This window comes from Rhinolophus sinicus, linkage group LG16 (genome assembly GCF_036562045.2).
Source record: "Rhinolophus sinicus isolate RSC01 linkage group LG16, ASM3656204v1, whole genome shotgun sequence".
Lineage (NCBI taxonomy): Eukaryota > Metazoa > Chordata > Mammalia > Chiroptera > Rhinolophidae > Rhinolophus > Rhinolophus sinicus.
In genome coordinates this window covers 13348321-13360926 of record NC_133765.1, presented here as the reverse complement: position 1 = coordinate 13360926, position 12606 = coordinate 13348321, and the positions used below count along the sequence as shown (strand labels likewise).

Below are 12606 nucleotides of genomic sequence, written 5' to 3'. Positions count from 1 at the left end.
GGAAACCTGTCTCAGCATGGCTGGGACCCAGAATTTAGCTTCTAACATGGGGCACACAGACATTTAGCACACTGGCCAGTTTTTCCTTCAAGACCGTGAAAGTCAAGGCTAATGTGGGGGCTAAATACACACACACACACACACACACACACACCTCCTCCCTTCTAAGTTCTTCTAGCTGACTAATAATCAAATTAACAGAGACATATTAACAGGAGAAAATCCAATTTTAATCCATGCACACGGGAATTCATATAAGCATGAACATTCCAAAGACAGTGAGGCAACATTGAGTATATGTGACATTCTGGACAAAAGAGAAAAGGAGGGGGTGGAGGGTCTTAGATTTCAGAAGTGAGAATGGGCGATTTACAGGTAGCTGAGGAAGAGGGGACACACAGGGCAGGCAAATTCTGGCTGGGCAACTCAGAAACAATGCGACACACAGGGCAGCTAACAGGCCCCTGCCTGAAGCCCTCCTATTTAACATACTTAATTCAAATTAGGCTACGGCAGCATGGTAATACTTCCTGCCTGAAGCAGGATTTTCTGTCTGAATCTCTTGGGCAAGAAAGGGGGGAGGATCAAAGGTTCTTTCTGAGTCTCTTGTTTCTTAATTACCAGCTTTAAATCAATATCCCAAAAGACAAAACTTTGGTCCTCTTCACTCACAAGAAATTTCTTAACGTTCTGTTTCCCCTCTGAGAGGCAGTGTGGTCTGATGGTTCTGGCATAGAACCTGCACCATAACCAAGTATGAACTTGGGCAAGTTACATAACTGCTCCTAAACTAGGAGTGGTAACCATGCATACCCTGACGGTTTTTGTGAGAATTAAATAAGGATTTTGTGCCAAGTGCGGGTCGAGACAGTACAGAAAATGTACAGTAATCACACAGTAAATGTTAGCTGCTATTTTCCTACTGTGAAAAGGGCCAAAAAGGATGTCACCAGAGATATTTGGGCTAGATATTAAAAAGAACTGGAAGGCTGCATAATCCTAGATTACTCAGTGGAGTCATGGCAACCAAGAGACTTCAAGGCAAAAAAAAAAAAAAAAAAAAAAAGTCATAAACTCTCTGTGGTTGATTGATCATGGCCCTAAACAGAGCCAAGGGCTGTGTGCAATTTCTCAGGATCTCTCCCAGCCTAAAGGTTCCTGCAATGCGTTTTAGCCTCAGCCAACGGGCAGGTTTCTAAGACTACAACAGTGATGTCCCTGCTATTGAGAACCCTGGGAACAGCTCAACTCCATGGTCCAACCATATAAATCTGATAAAAATAGGAGCTGAAATACCATCCTGGAGTTACTATTTTTAAAAGCGTCTGAGATGTTGGATTGGATTTATTTCTTCCTCAAACGGCATCTTGCTATTCCCTCCTCCCGGTGGGCAGGATGCTAACGTGGCACATGTGAGGGACAGGAGCCAAAGCCTGCAAGGCACACTTGTCAAGTGGCTCCAAGCCTCCTACCTTCACCCACTGCCTGCCCGGGAGGAGCCTTCGGGACAGGTCTTTCTAGCTCTAGATGCACCTGCCCCTCCTGTGCGCTTGGCTCCAGTCTCCTCCCTCTGCTTTCCCCAAGCCTGAGAATGTCCTCCGCCTCCCCCACGGGAGAGACAGACTCAGAGAGGTGAATGGAGGCAACATGGCTTGAACTGTACAGGACTGGGACCTACACAGCTGTTCCTCAGGTTGTCTTGACCTGCACTTGGCACAGCTAACCTCGGAGAGGAACAATCCCCAGGAACAAAAGCCCTGCTTGCCCCATCACATTGCCTCTTGCTGAGCAGCTCCCATTGTGCAAGTGAGCCCAAAGGGGTGCAATGGAGCTGGGTGGGGCTCCAGATGGCTCCAGAACCCAGTGCGTGGATTGAAAAAGACCAGAATTCCTTCCTCCTGCCCCACAGATGAGTATATATGACATTAGTTAGCTGCTGGGCATCTAACTAAGCATATGGCTGTGCTGTTAAGAAACTGGAGGGGACAGATCATGAGTAAACACATTGTGGCCTAAGGGGAGGAGCCAGAATTACAGTTAGCTTCTGGGCACCCAGTAACCAGACTTGGGATAAACTGAGTGTGTGTGTGGGGGGGAGGGGAGAGCAGAGTGGAGGGGGGAGGGCAGTTGTGAGAGGGGCGGGGGAGATCTAAATACAGCTATCTGTTAGGGGAGGGATTCACTGGAGTAATAACAGCTCACACTTTTAGAGCACATTATACTTTCAGAGCTAATTCATATCCATTGCCTAATTTAATACCAACAGTAGCCCTTCGAATAAGCACAGTTATTTCCTCTTTTTTTTTTTTTTCTAGTAAGACAACTAAAGCTATTTAGTGACAGGTAGAGTTGGAAATCAGGTATTCAGGAGCAAAAGTTGGCCCTTCAGTTCTATTGTCTGGCAGAGTGAAGTTTATGTGGTTCATAGCAAGAACTGCCAACATTTTAGATCTAGTTCATCAAAGAGTTAGCAGAGTTTAGAAGCTGGGCTGATTTCTCAGTTCAGCTATGCCAGACTCACCTAGTTGCTTTGGGCCAGTTTTCCCACCTGTAAAGCAGGAAGGATCTTCCCTCTGCTTCTGGACTTGTCAAGGGCTGGGACTTGAGTCCTGTAGTCTTTGTACCTAGCTTAGTTCCAGACCCCACCAGCAATAAATGTTTGAATGAATGCTCGACAAAGCCAGAGGTACCACTGAAACATAATTAAGTTAGACATTAGTGAAGTGCAGAAAATACCATGCAGAGTACGACTTAGGATGGAACAGTCCTCTGTGGAAGAACTCAAAGGCCCACCGCCCCAGTTTGCTCACCTGGAGTAGAGCTTCCTGAGTGATGTGTTCTTAACAGACAAGCCCTCCGAGTTTCACCTGAAGTGAGTCTTGAGCTGGTACTTCTCTGAACTGTACAGGACTTTGCACTTACTGTTACCCTTTGCACTTACTGTTACTCACTCGTTACACTTAGTCACATCCTGCCCTGCTTCTTCTTGAATGGGAGTCTATGGCAGCCCTTCTGTCCGCTGCTAAATGGTAAGCTTTTCGGAGGCAGGACTGAGTCTTACACATTCCTCTGGATCCCTCGGCACCAGGTTGTTCACACCAGGGGCTCAGTAACCACTGTTCACCTATGAAAGTGTGTGGGGTGGGGGGTGGGGGACTGTGGATTGCCCAGAGGGTGACTCCTGGGCTGTGGTCTTTCAGCCTGAGTAGTTCCCAGGATTGATAGGGGGATGTCTGGGCCTAAGGAGCTTGGGTCAGGGGCCTGATGGAGTTTCCCCTGGAGACAGGATGCCTGGTGCCTTCCGCAAGGAACAGAAACTGAGAAACTTTCTCTAGGCCAACATAGGGCGTGCAAAAGGGATACAGAAGGAGCAGTTTGGGGGGCAGGTCCAGAATAGGGCATCGGAAGGGCCTAGGTCTTGGTGCAGAGCACCTACCTGGCCGCTGTGCAATAGGAGGTGGGTTCCCTGAACAAGGCCCCCTCTTCCAGCCTCACTTTCCTGAGTGAGGGAGGGACACGGCTCACCGCGTGGGAGAGCGGAGAACCCTTTGTTGGGGCTCATTGTTTCCGGGAGGGTGTGCGGAGGCTGCGCGGACACATCGCATCCTGGCGCGGTTTGCAGGCAGCTTCCCAGCTCTCCTATCGCCCCCTCTGCCCCGTCCCGGGTCTCGGCGCCCCCATCTCCGCCCGCGGCCGCGGCCCCGCCCGTGCGACCCGCAAGCCGTTCCTCCTCCTTCTCCCGCCGTTCCTGCCCCGCCCGCCGGCTACCCATCTGCGCCGGGTGGTGTGCGCACGCGTGTCCGGCGCATCCCGCCCCGCCCGGCCCGGCGCGGCCCCCGCCTCCCCGCAGGCGGACTGGCCCGCTCGCAGCCCGGCCCCGCGCCCGGGACGGGGACCAGCCGAGTGCAGCGCCAGCCCGTGCGCCCGCCGCGCGCCTAGCGGATCTCGGAGTCGCGCGGAGCCGCCCGCCCGGGTGAGTACGCGCCTCCGGGCCCGCGGAGAAGGGGGAAGCCTAGGGCCGGGTGCTGGTCTCCAATCCCGCGCAGTCCGGTGGGGGTCGGACCGGCACGTGGGCGCTGCTGGGTCCCGGCCGGGAGGGCGGCCGCAGGCTGGGATCCCTTCTCTGGACCAGATATTCGCGGGAAGCCGTTTCTCTCGCTCCCTCGGAGGGAGCAAACGGGACGGTCCTCTTATCCGGAAAGTTTCCAGCCCTCACCCAGCGCCCAGGCTGAAGAGGTGCCTCACCCTCAGCATCCTCTGAGCCCCGGTTTCTCTCACAACTGCCCCATCGAGCCCAGGACGTCCGTGGGCAAGCTTTGCTGGAGGTGACGACGGGCTGCGCTGGGTCCGTGTGTGTGGGCAGGAGTTGCAAGGTCGCTCAGCAGAGTTCAAAGGTGGAGGTTGCTAGCTGCAGTCTGGCTGTGCCCAGGACACCAGGTCCACGTTGTAGGGGTCTTTGGTTCTAGGCCACTGTGCTCAGAGCTCCCTGGGTGGTGGGCAGTGGGTTGGGGTGATGGTGGGGTACTGATGGGGGCAAAATCCCTGGTGTCAGCTGTCTGCTCTGGGTCCCTCCCCTGGAGCCCCTGCTGGCAGGGCCAGCTGGGAGCTGCCAACATGTCTGCCAGGACTAGTACTGCCCCTCCATCCCCAGTCTTGGGGGAGGCTCTTCTGGGCCATTGGAGGCCTGATCTGCTGCTGCTGCTGCTTCCTCTGTTTCAGAGTTCCAAGGGCCTGGCCCTGGGGGCTCCTTCCTGAAGGCTGGGGTGTAGGCATTGTTGGGGTTCTCAGTGTGCATGTCTGAACTCATGGCCACCCACAGGCTGGCACCCCCACAGCCGACTCAGGGAAGCCTGTGCTTTCCACCGCTGGAGGGAGGCACCAGTGTGGACGCCAAGTTCAAGCCAACTTATTCTTTGCAGAGCCTTGGGAATGAGCCTAGTATGAACTAGGTTGTCACAAGAGGCACACACCAGCGCTCCTCTCTCCTGAGCTGTACTTGGCTACCTGCCTCCTCCAGGCACTGGCCCTGGCATGTGCCAGGGAAGTTTTCAATGAATTGGTATGCGTTAAGTGCTTTGAAAAGTGCCTGCACAGAGGAAGAGATCTGTAAGTGTTTGTTAGTAATGTTTCTCCTACACACTCTCTCCAAACCTGCCCCATAATTCGAGAGAGGGTACCTGGGAGGTGCCAGCCGTTTGGGGCCTATAAATTAACTTCTGGGGCTTTTTCTCTTTGCTGGGAATACCTCCTGCCTAAGCTGAGGTGGTGCAGGCCCCTCTGACCTGTTCTCCGCTCTGCTGCTGCCTCCACTCCCAGTGTTCTTCGTGTCCTGTCCCTTGGCCTCAACGTGCTGGGTGGGAGATCTTAGATTATCCGATGGGCCGTGGGTCCATCCAGCAGCTGAGGAGAGCCACAGTTGGGGCCAGCTCCCCAGAGTCCACATTGACAGGGGTTAGGAGGGGAGTGTAAATGAAAGGAGAAGTTAGGAGAGGAAAGTGAGAGTTGCCTGCTTGGATTGTGGGCTGAGAGGCCTGAGTAGCTGGGGAGTGGGTTGCTGCTCAGGACAAACAGGGCACCCTTCCTGGGAGTGGAGGCCCAGGGCCAGGAAGCCTTCAGGGCTGCCTTCCCTTCCTTTCCTCACCCCTTCCCGACCCAAAGCAGTGACTCCCTCCCCACTCCTCAGAAACAATCCCTTGGCCCCTCCACCCTCCCAGCCCTTTTAGACTCTTAGGATCCAGTTTTCTGGGTAGAACTGAGAATCTGCTCCTTTCTGGAATTGTAACAAATTCTGGAAATGTCCCCCCCACCCCCAGTAGGAGCGGAGAGGCCAGACCCCCTTTCTGTGCTCCAGCTTAACCTGTGGTCATTCTGGATTTAACCCACACAGGCCTGGCATCAACCCTGCATTGGGTGCCCACCCAGCCCCTATCTGGCACAAACTCTGGGTCTCTCCTCTGAGACGCTGCCCCAGTGGAGCTGTGAATTCTACCTCTCAGAGTGGCTCCGAGGTGTGCAATCTCCGTCCAGGGGAAGGGTCACCCCCTCAGAATAATACAAAAAAACAGTTCCAGCCCACCGGTGATGGGGAGCTCCAGCCTCCTGAAAGGGACCTTCCAGATCAGTGTCCCAGAATCTGAGGGCCAGGTCTACAGAATGTTAGTCAGGCTGCCACCAGAGCCCAGCCGAACTTCCAGGCCCTCAGAGATGGATGCAGGGTGCTGGAGAGCAGGGATGTCAGGGGGTGAAGGGTGGGGCCCCCAGAAAAACAGAACCCGCTCAGCCGCCCTATGGTTAGACCGTTCCCTGCAGTGCTAGTTGGCTCTCAGGGACCGCCTTCCTTCCCAAGACTCAGGGCCTTGGCCTGAAGTTTTTTCAGTTGCCTTGAGGAAATGACTAGCGTAGGCAGGTTTTGGTGGCTGTCGTCGTTAGTTCCCCTCTCTCCTCTGTCACCCCCCTTACCAGAGGGGCTTAGCACTTCTGCAGGAGTGTTCTGTATGACCCCCCAATAGGGCTGCCGGCTGCCGCTGGCCTCAGAATCACTCCTGACCCCTACCACATTCTGTGTGTGTGTATGTGTGTGTGTGTGTGTGGCACCCTTTATCCTGTAGATGGAGGAAGTAGTCAAATGTAGGTACAAGTGAAAGCAGCAGTGTGTGATGCCTGGGCCTCAGCCACATGTCCTGGGGCTTCAGATTGGTTCCCTGGGGTTGGTTGCCTTTCAGGTTGAGGAGAGACATCAGTGTCCAGAGCTGGAGGTTTTCTTTTAGTCTCAGCCCCTTGCCTGGGACCAGGAGACCTACAGCCAGGTCACTGCGTCTGTGCCCACCCACCCCCTCAAAGCTGCCCTGCAGAAAGAGGATGTGGGTGCTCTAGAATCTGAAGCCCTGGCTTCTGCCCCTGGCGCAGCGGGGAGGAGGGTGCTGCTGCTGGGCCGAGGAGACGTGCGGGCTGGAGAAGCTCTCAGTGTCCCCTGAGGCCTTGAGTGTGAGGGAGGCCTGGCTGCAGAGGCCCAGAATCAACGGTAGTTGTTAGATAGTCCCTTCTTCCTTCCTGCAGCTTCACTCCAAAGACCACGTGGGCCAGAGGCTCCTCAATCTGCTTTCCTGTGGGTGGGGAGGGTTGGGAGGATGGTGATGGCTAGAGAGAGGACTGGGGCCAGTTTGCAGAGTGCTGGGCCAGCACACTATTGTTTCTGCCTTGGGTCCAAACACTCCTCCAGGATGTGGGTCCCAAGAGCTGCAGCATTGGTGCCTTGTGCCCATGAGCTGCCTGCCTGGGGTCTTCTGCCCCTGCAGCGTCTGTCAACACCTGTCCTTGGAACTTAGCAAATGACAAAAGTAGTTACCATTTGTCAATCAAGCACTGGCCCAATAAACTTCAAAAAAAAACAAAGGGTGTGCAGTACACTTACTTGCATCACTTCGGGTAAGCCTCACACAGCTCTTCCCATTAAGCCCGTGTGTAAATGAAGAAATGGCGGCTCCGGAAGATGAAAGTACTTGGCCAAGGTCACACAGCTCGTAAGCAGCTGAACTGGGACTCATTTCCAGGCTTGTTTCCAAATCCTGCACTTTTCAGCCTAGTTCTCCACTGCTCCCTGTGCTCAGCTCACCTGTCCTGTGATCCATGAGGAGGCTCACAGGTGTGAAGGGGTTTGTTCAAAGCCAGTGTTTCGGTGACAAAAGGGACCAAGACCCTCTTGATTTCCAGTCTGGACCTCTGTGTGCTGCCCTGAATCCCACATCTTGGCCTGCCCATCCGGGTACCCCATCCCCTGAGTCCAGCCCTCTCAGCTGGGCAGGGCAGGGTTCTCCTTCCTCCTCCCCCCATCCCGACCGTTGCTGGCCCCTCCCCGTCCCCACCTCTCCCCTTTCCTGATGGTAATTGCTTCCATGTGGCCCGCCCAGGCTCCTTTGCCTTTGGAAAGGAGGCAGCCTGCAAGGTCTCATCTGGCAACCAGGGGGACCCTTGGGTAAGGGGAGGGGCCCTGTGGGGTCTGAACACGGGAACCTGCTGAGGTGGCCTCTCCCGGTGCCTGGTATCCCCAGATTCTTGCCAGGTGGGAACACCTTTGTGCCTTGCCACGCTGCTCAGAGCCGGAGTGGCTCCTCCAAGACCTGCTTCTCAGTCCAGTGGTGAGCTTCCCTTCTGCCCTTAAAGGTCGTGCAGATCAGGAGGAAGGAGTCCTGGCTGGAAGGGACAGCAGGAGAGCAGTGGGGCCAGAGGGGAGCGCTGGGGACTGGCTGCTCCAGGGTCATGGGAGGGAAGTGAAACAGGGCATTCTCTATGGCAGAGGCTGAGGGATCCAGGAGCTTGGACAGGTGAAAATGGAGCCAAATTTTTCCTTTCGTCCCAAGCAGTTGACTCGGAACCAGCAGAACTAGAGATGAAGCTCCTATTTTGTCTTGATATAAAATAAAACGTGCACATTCTAACAGTGCATTTAATGCTCTGTCGCCTCTGCCGGCTGGGGAGGAACAGCAGCAGGGTCCTCAGTGCGTCCGTCTGGAGATTCCAGGAGCTTCTGCCTGAGGAGGGGCTAGCACCCTGCCACTGAAGACGTTCAAGTGTTGCCCCGTGAGTGACAGGGACGGTCCATGGGCAGTGCAAGGACCGAGGGGCACGTTCATGGTGTGGGATGGCCGTGGAAGCTTTTAAGGCGTTTTACTCGCTGCGATTTAAGGGTCTTAGTGTGAGCTCCAGAAACCTGTCTGTCATGTTCGCTGCTATATTCCTTATGCCCGGAATGGTGTCTAGCCAGTACTAAGCGCTCAATAAATATTTGTTTAATGAATGAATGGAAGATGGAACTCAGGTTTCTGACTATGTCTTCACTCTAGTCCTGCTTTGCTTCGCATTCCTTGGGGCAAAGGGATAAGAGCTTGCCTTTCAGACAGGTGAGCTGTTTGCCAGAAAAGGGCCCCCCCTATTTCAGACACAGGGGAGGCAGACAGGAGCTCCAGGTGGGGATGGGCAGGAGTCTGCCCCATGAGGGCATGTCCTCCATTGTAGCCCGAGGTCAGCTGGTCACATTGCTGCCCCTGTCACCCCTCTTCAGTCCAACCTTCCGGTCCTTGCACAGACTGGTCCTAACCCCACACGTCCCCCACATCAGTCCTCTCCTTCTTATTGGAGCCAAGAAAGGCACCCTGGGGGTAGAACCCTCTCTTAGGAAGGGTTTGGGAGGAGGGGTTCACCCCTATTCTTTTTTTTTTTTTTTTAACTTTTCAAAAAAATTTAAAGTGTGTCTTTCCAGGACCCATCAGCTCAAAGTCAAGTAATTGTTTCAGTCTAGTTGTGGAGGGCGCAGCTCACAGTGGCTCATGTGGGGATCGAACCAGCAACCTTGTTGTTAAGAGCACCGCGTCCTAATCAGCTGAGCTAACTGGCCGGCTTTCACCCCTATTCTTGCTTCAACCCAAACAAATCCACTTTTATTCCTTCGACATATTGGGTTTTCACATGAAATTTCATTTGAAAGCGGGACAGAGGGTTTCTTGGCTTTAACTGTTTGTATTTGAAAGCCCCCATCTGGTTCCAGTGAGACTGTTCTTATTTTCCCAGTAGCATACGCACGAGTTCTTACCTCCTTGCCTCTGCTCCCAGCCTCTGTTCTCTGAAGCCTCCCTGATGACCCAGCACACTGTCCCTTCCTCCTGCACTCTCCACTTCCCTCAGGTCCCACTCCTGTGACATGAGGGGACCCTGTGCCCCGGCTGAGCCCAGATGCACTGCAGAGGGGTGGTAACCCAACCACCAGCCACAAACAGATGTGGGGTGGGGCAGTGCTGTGGGTGGCAGGGGCCAGGAGTGTCTTCCTGTAGATAGCGTGTTTCCCCTTCCTGGTGTCTTCACACTTCTGAACGAGAGAGCGTTTACATAGCACTCAGTGCCCCACAAATGCCGGCTGGTGTATTTTATGTGCTTGTGGGTAGGGCAGAGAATGGAGAGTGTCTACCCTCTGGCCCAGGAGAGAGGGGCAGGTGGCCATGTAGGAGCCACTCCTGAGGACATCCCTTGTGTCCTCTCCGTCTATTCCCAGTGGTGTGACCGCAGCACATCTGTTAATTGGGCTATTAGTATCTGCCCCATCTCACAAGATTCTGATGCACAAATGCGATAAACATTCGCAAGCTCCCAGCGGCCTCAGCCTAGGGAGGTATCACTGCCTCACGGTGGTATCCCCAGCACCTGTCACCCTGCTGGCACCCAGTCGCCACTCAATCACTAGTTCTTTCTGCAAACGGAGGAGCTGAGACTCAGAAAAGTAACTTGCTGTTCAAGGTCACAGAGTGTTTCCCCCACCAGGAGGGACCCTGGTCTCTCTGTCCCTGCATCCCAACCCCCGTGTCCAGCTCATTCCTGCCTCCAAGGCCCTGGTGTCACTCAGCCTCTCAGTTCTCCAGGCCCCAGAGATCCAGGATTGTTGAGACTGAAGCCCCTGGGGCGTAGCCCACGTTGACCGGGGATCCGTGGGCTGGGACGACTGCTATTCTGCGGCTCCTCCATATGTGTGTGGGGCTGAGAGGGGGAGCCCAGGGCCGATAGGAGGGTGCGTTCATAAAGTGGGGGCCTGTCCCCCCAGGCTGTGTGGGCTCTTCTCTCCACACTTACTTCCGTCCTTCCCCTCTTGTCCCCTCTTTGGTCCTTTTGTCTTTTTCTAATTCTCTTCTGCTGTCCTTCTCTTTTCCTCCTTTAGATTCAGTCAGCCGTCTTCCTTCCTGTCTGCCTCCTTCTTTCCCCTTGTCCCTCCCCCCTGCTCCCAGCCCTCAGCATCCCCGTTGTCCTGACAGTGGCAGTGGGACTTGGGGGGTCGCCCTGCAGGGCTGTGAGGTTCAGGGCGCCTTCTGTTGTGGGCAGCTCCAGTATTTTCGAGCAAAATGGCTCTTCCAGCGGTTGAGTTTGGTGAAGGGGCACTGCCTGCCCAAAGTATGGAGCACTTTGATCGGCAGCTGAGCACCCTGGGCCCTCACCCACCTCCTGGCACATCTTTCTGGACAGGAAGGCGGGAGCTTGTCCTGGAGCCTGAGGGTCTCCAAACAATAGCTGGCCAGTGGGGCTTTGCTGGCCTCTGACCTCTGCCCTCCTCTCTCCAGAACTCCAGCCCTTTCCCCAGAGGGACCTGCTGGGATGGAGGAGGCTGGCGAGAGCAGGGAGGAGGTTTCTGCTCAGCCGCTTTCCAGGTGAGCAGACGCAGTGTCGAGCTTGGGCTGATGCGTGTCTGTGTGAGTGCATGCACACACGACGTGGGTCATGTGAGAGAGAACACGGGCATGTGGACGAGCACATGGTGTGCTGTGTGGGTCCGTGCCCGCTCCAGGCCTGTCAGCATGCAGCCCGGCTCCTAGCCCAGAGTTCTCTAGTCGCTGTGACCCTGGCTTTGCACTGTGGCTTTGTTCTCTCCTGGGGGCCAGCTGGTCCCCTGCTGTGGTCCCATCCAGTGGTGACTGATCCCTGGCCACCCATTCAGCTGCCTTGGGGCCCTGGGGCCAGTGTTTTCCACCCCACCTCCCAAAATGGAGGCGTGTGGGGGCTTCCTGCCCGGCGTCTCAACCCTGCCAAGGCAGAGGGAATGGGGAACAGCTGCGCCGGCTGATTCCGGCGCCGTATGGATGTGGTTTGACAACAAAGCTCCCTCTGTGTGTTCTCAGGCCCCTTACATAACCGGAGTGGGGGGGCAGGGGGAGGCAGGCGGGAGGAGGTGGAGATGGGGACAGGGAGACACCAGGATGGGGTAGCTGGAGAGAGGACAGGGTCTGCGAGGAGAAGGGAGGGGAGTGAAAAAGAGAAAGACCATTAAGAAGAGCTGGAAGAGGGAGGAGAAAAAGTGTTTCTCTTGACCCTACTAGTCTACTTCCTGTCTCCTGGGGTGGGAAGGACGTGATGTCCAGGTTTCTGACCTTTGCCCTGTCGATGCCTTGTCTTCTCCTTGAGTCCCACCTACCAGCTTGGACATGCTGAGGGGGGCTGCTGGACCTGTGTGGGAGTGAGGCCACATGGGGTGTAGGGATGGACCCGAGAGGCCATCCTTAGCCCTACCCTGTAACCGAACACATTCCATGAAGATGGGAATCATTCCCCTCCTTAGTTCCTGGATGTCAGTTCCCTCCTCCCTCGCCCCAGGCCTGGCTCCAGAGGCCCCTCTGGCTACGTGCTTTGCAGTGACGCTCTCCCTGCACCCTGTCAGGCTGGCCCCAAGGCCCCTCCCAGCCCACTCATCCTCCCACCCAAGACGCCCCCCAGTTCCAGACCCTCAGCCCACCTGCTTCGAGGCCCTATGGTCCTGTTTCCTGCCCTTCCTGTCTCTCAATAATTAGACATTCTCTTCTCACCATCATTATCCCTGCAGCTGTCCAAATAGAGAAGAAAATGTTCTCTTCCCGGAGCAGCTAGACTGATAGGCCAGTTAGGCCAGGTGAGCTGGCCAGGCTTCGATGTGTTCCTGGGGTGGAGATGCCCTGTACCAGGGCACTGTCAGCTCCTGGGTGGGAGAAACGATGCCCAGAAGAGGCCGGGAGGATCGGGGCGGGGGGGCCTTCAGATAGAGCCAGGGCCCCTGTGGCCGGTTGGTCTCCTGGGTTTTCTCAGGGTCTGCATCTTCTTTGT

At 55.3% G+C, this 12606-nt stretch overlaps 1 protein-coding gene and 1 long non-coding RNA gene across 21 annotated transcripts in view; one reads left to right on the top strand and one right to left on the bottom strand.

Moving 5' to 3' along the window:
• Positions 1 to 208: 208 nt before the first annotated feature.
• LOC141569150 (uncharacterized) lies at positions 209 to 3496 on the bottom strand. The gene is made up of 2 exons (XR_012492573.1): positions 2811 to 3496; positions 209 to 2692 (listed from the first exon to the last, which is right to left on the bottom strand). It is a non-coding gene; the product is annotated as an uncharacterized LOC141569150 (long non-coding RNA).
• Positions 3497 to 3775: 279 nt separating this feature from the next.
• The window catches only part of ST3GAL4 (ST3 beta-galactoside alpha-2,3-sialyltransferase 4), a 36064-nt gene continuing 27233 nt past the window's right edge, over positions 3776 to 12606 (top strand). For 3 of the 20 annotated variants that reach the window (XM_074321212.1, XM_074321214.1, XM_074321209.1), the window contains exons 1-2: positions 3834 to 3973; positions 4920 to 5106. The gene's annotated coding sequence lies outside the window, so the exon portion shown is untranslated. Of the gene's footprint in view, positions 3974 to 4209; positions 4326 to 4919; positions 5107 to 11096; positions 11184 to 12606 lie in introns of those variants that run through there. The other 17 variants (XM_074321192.1, XM_074321195.1, XM_074321193.1 and 14 more) reach the window with 17 other exon arrangements.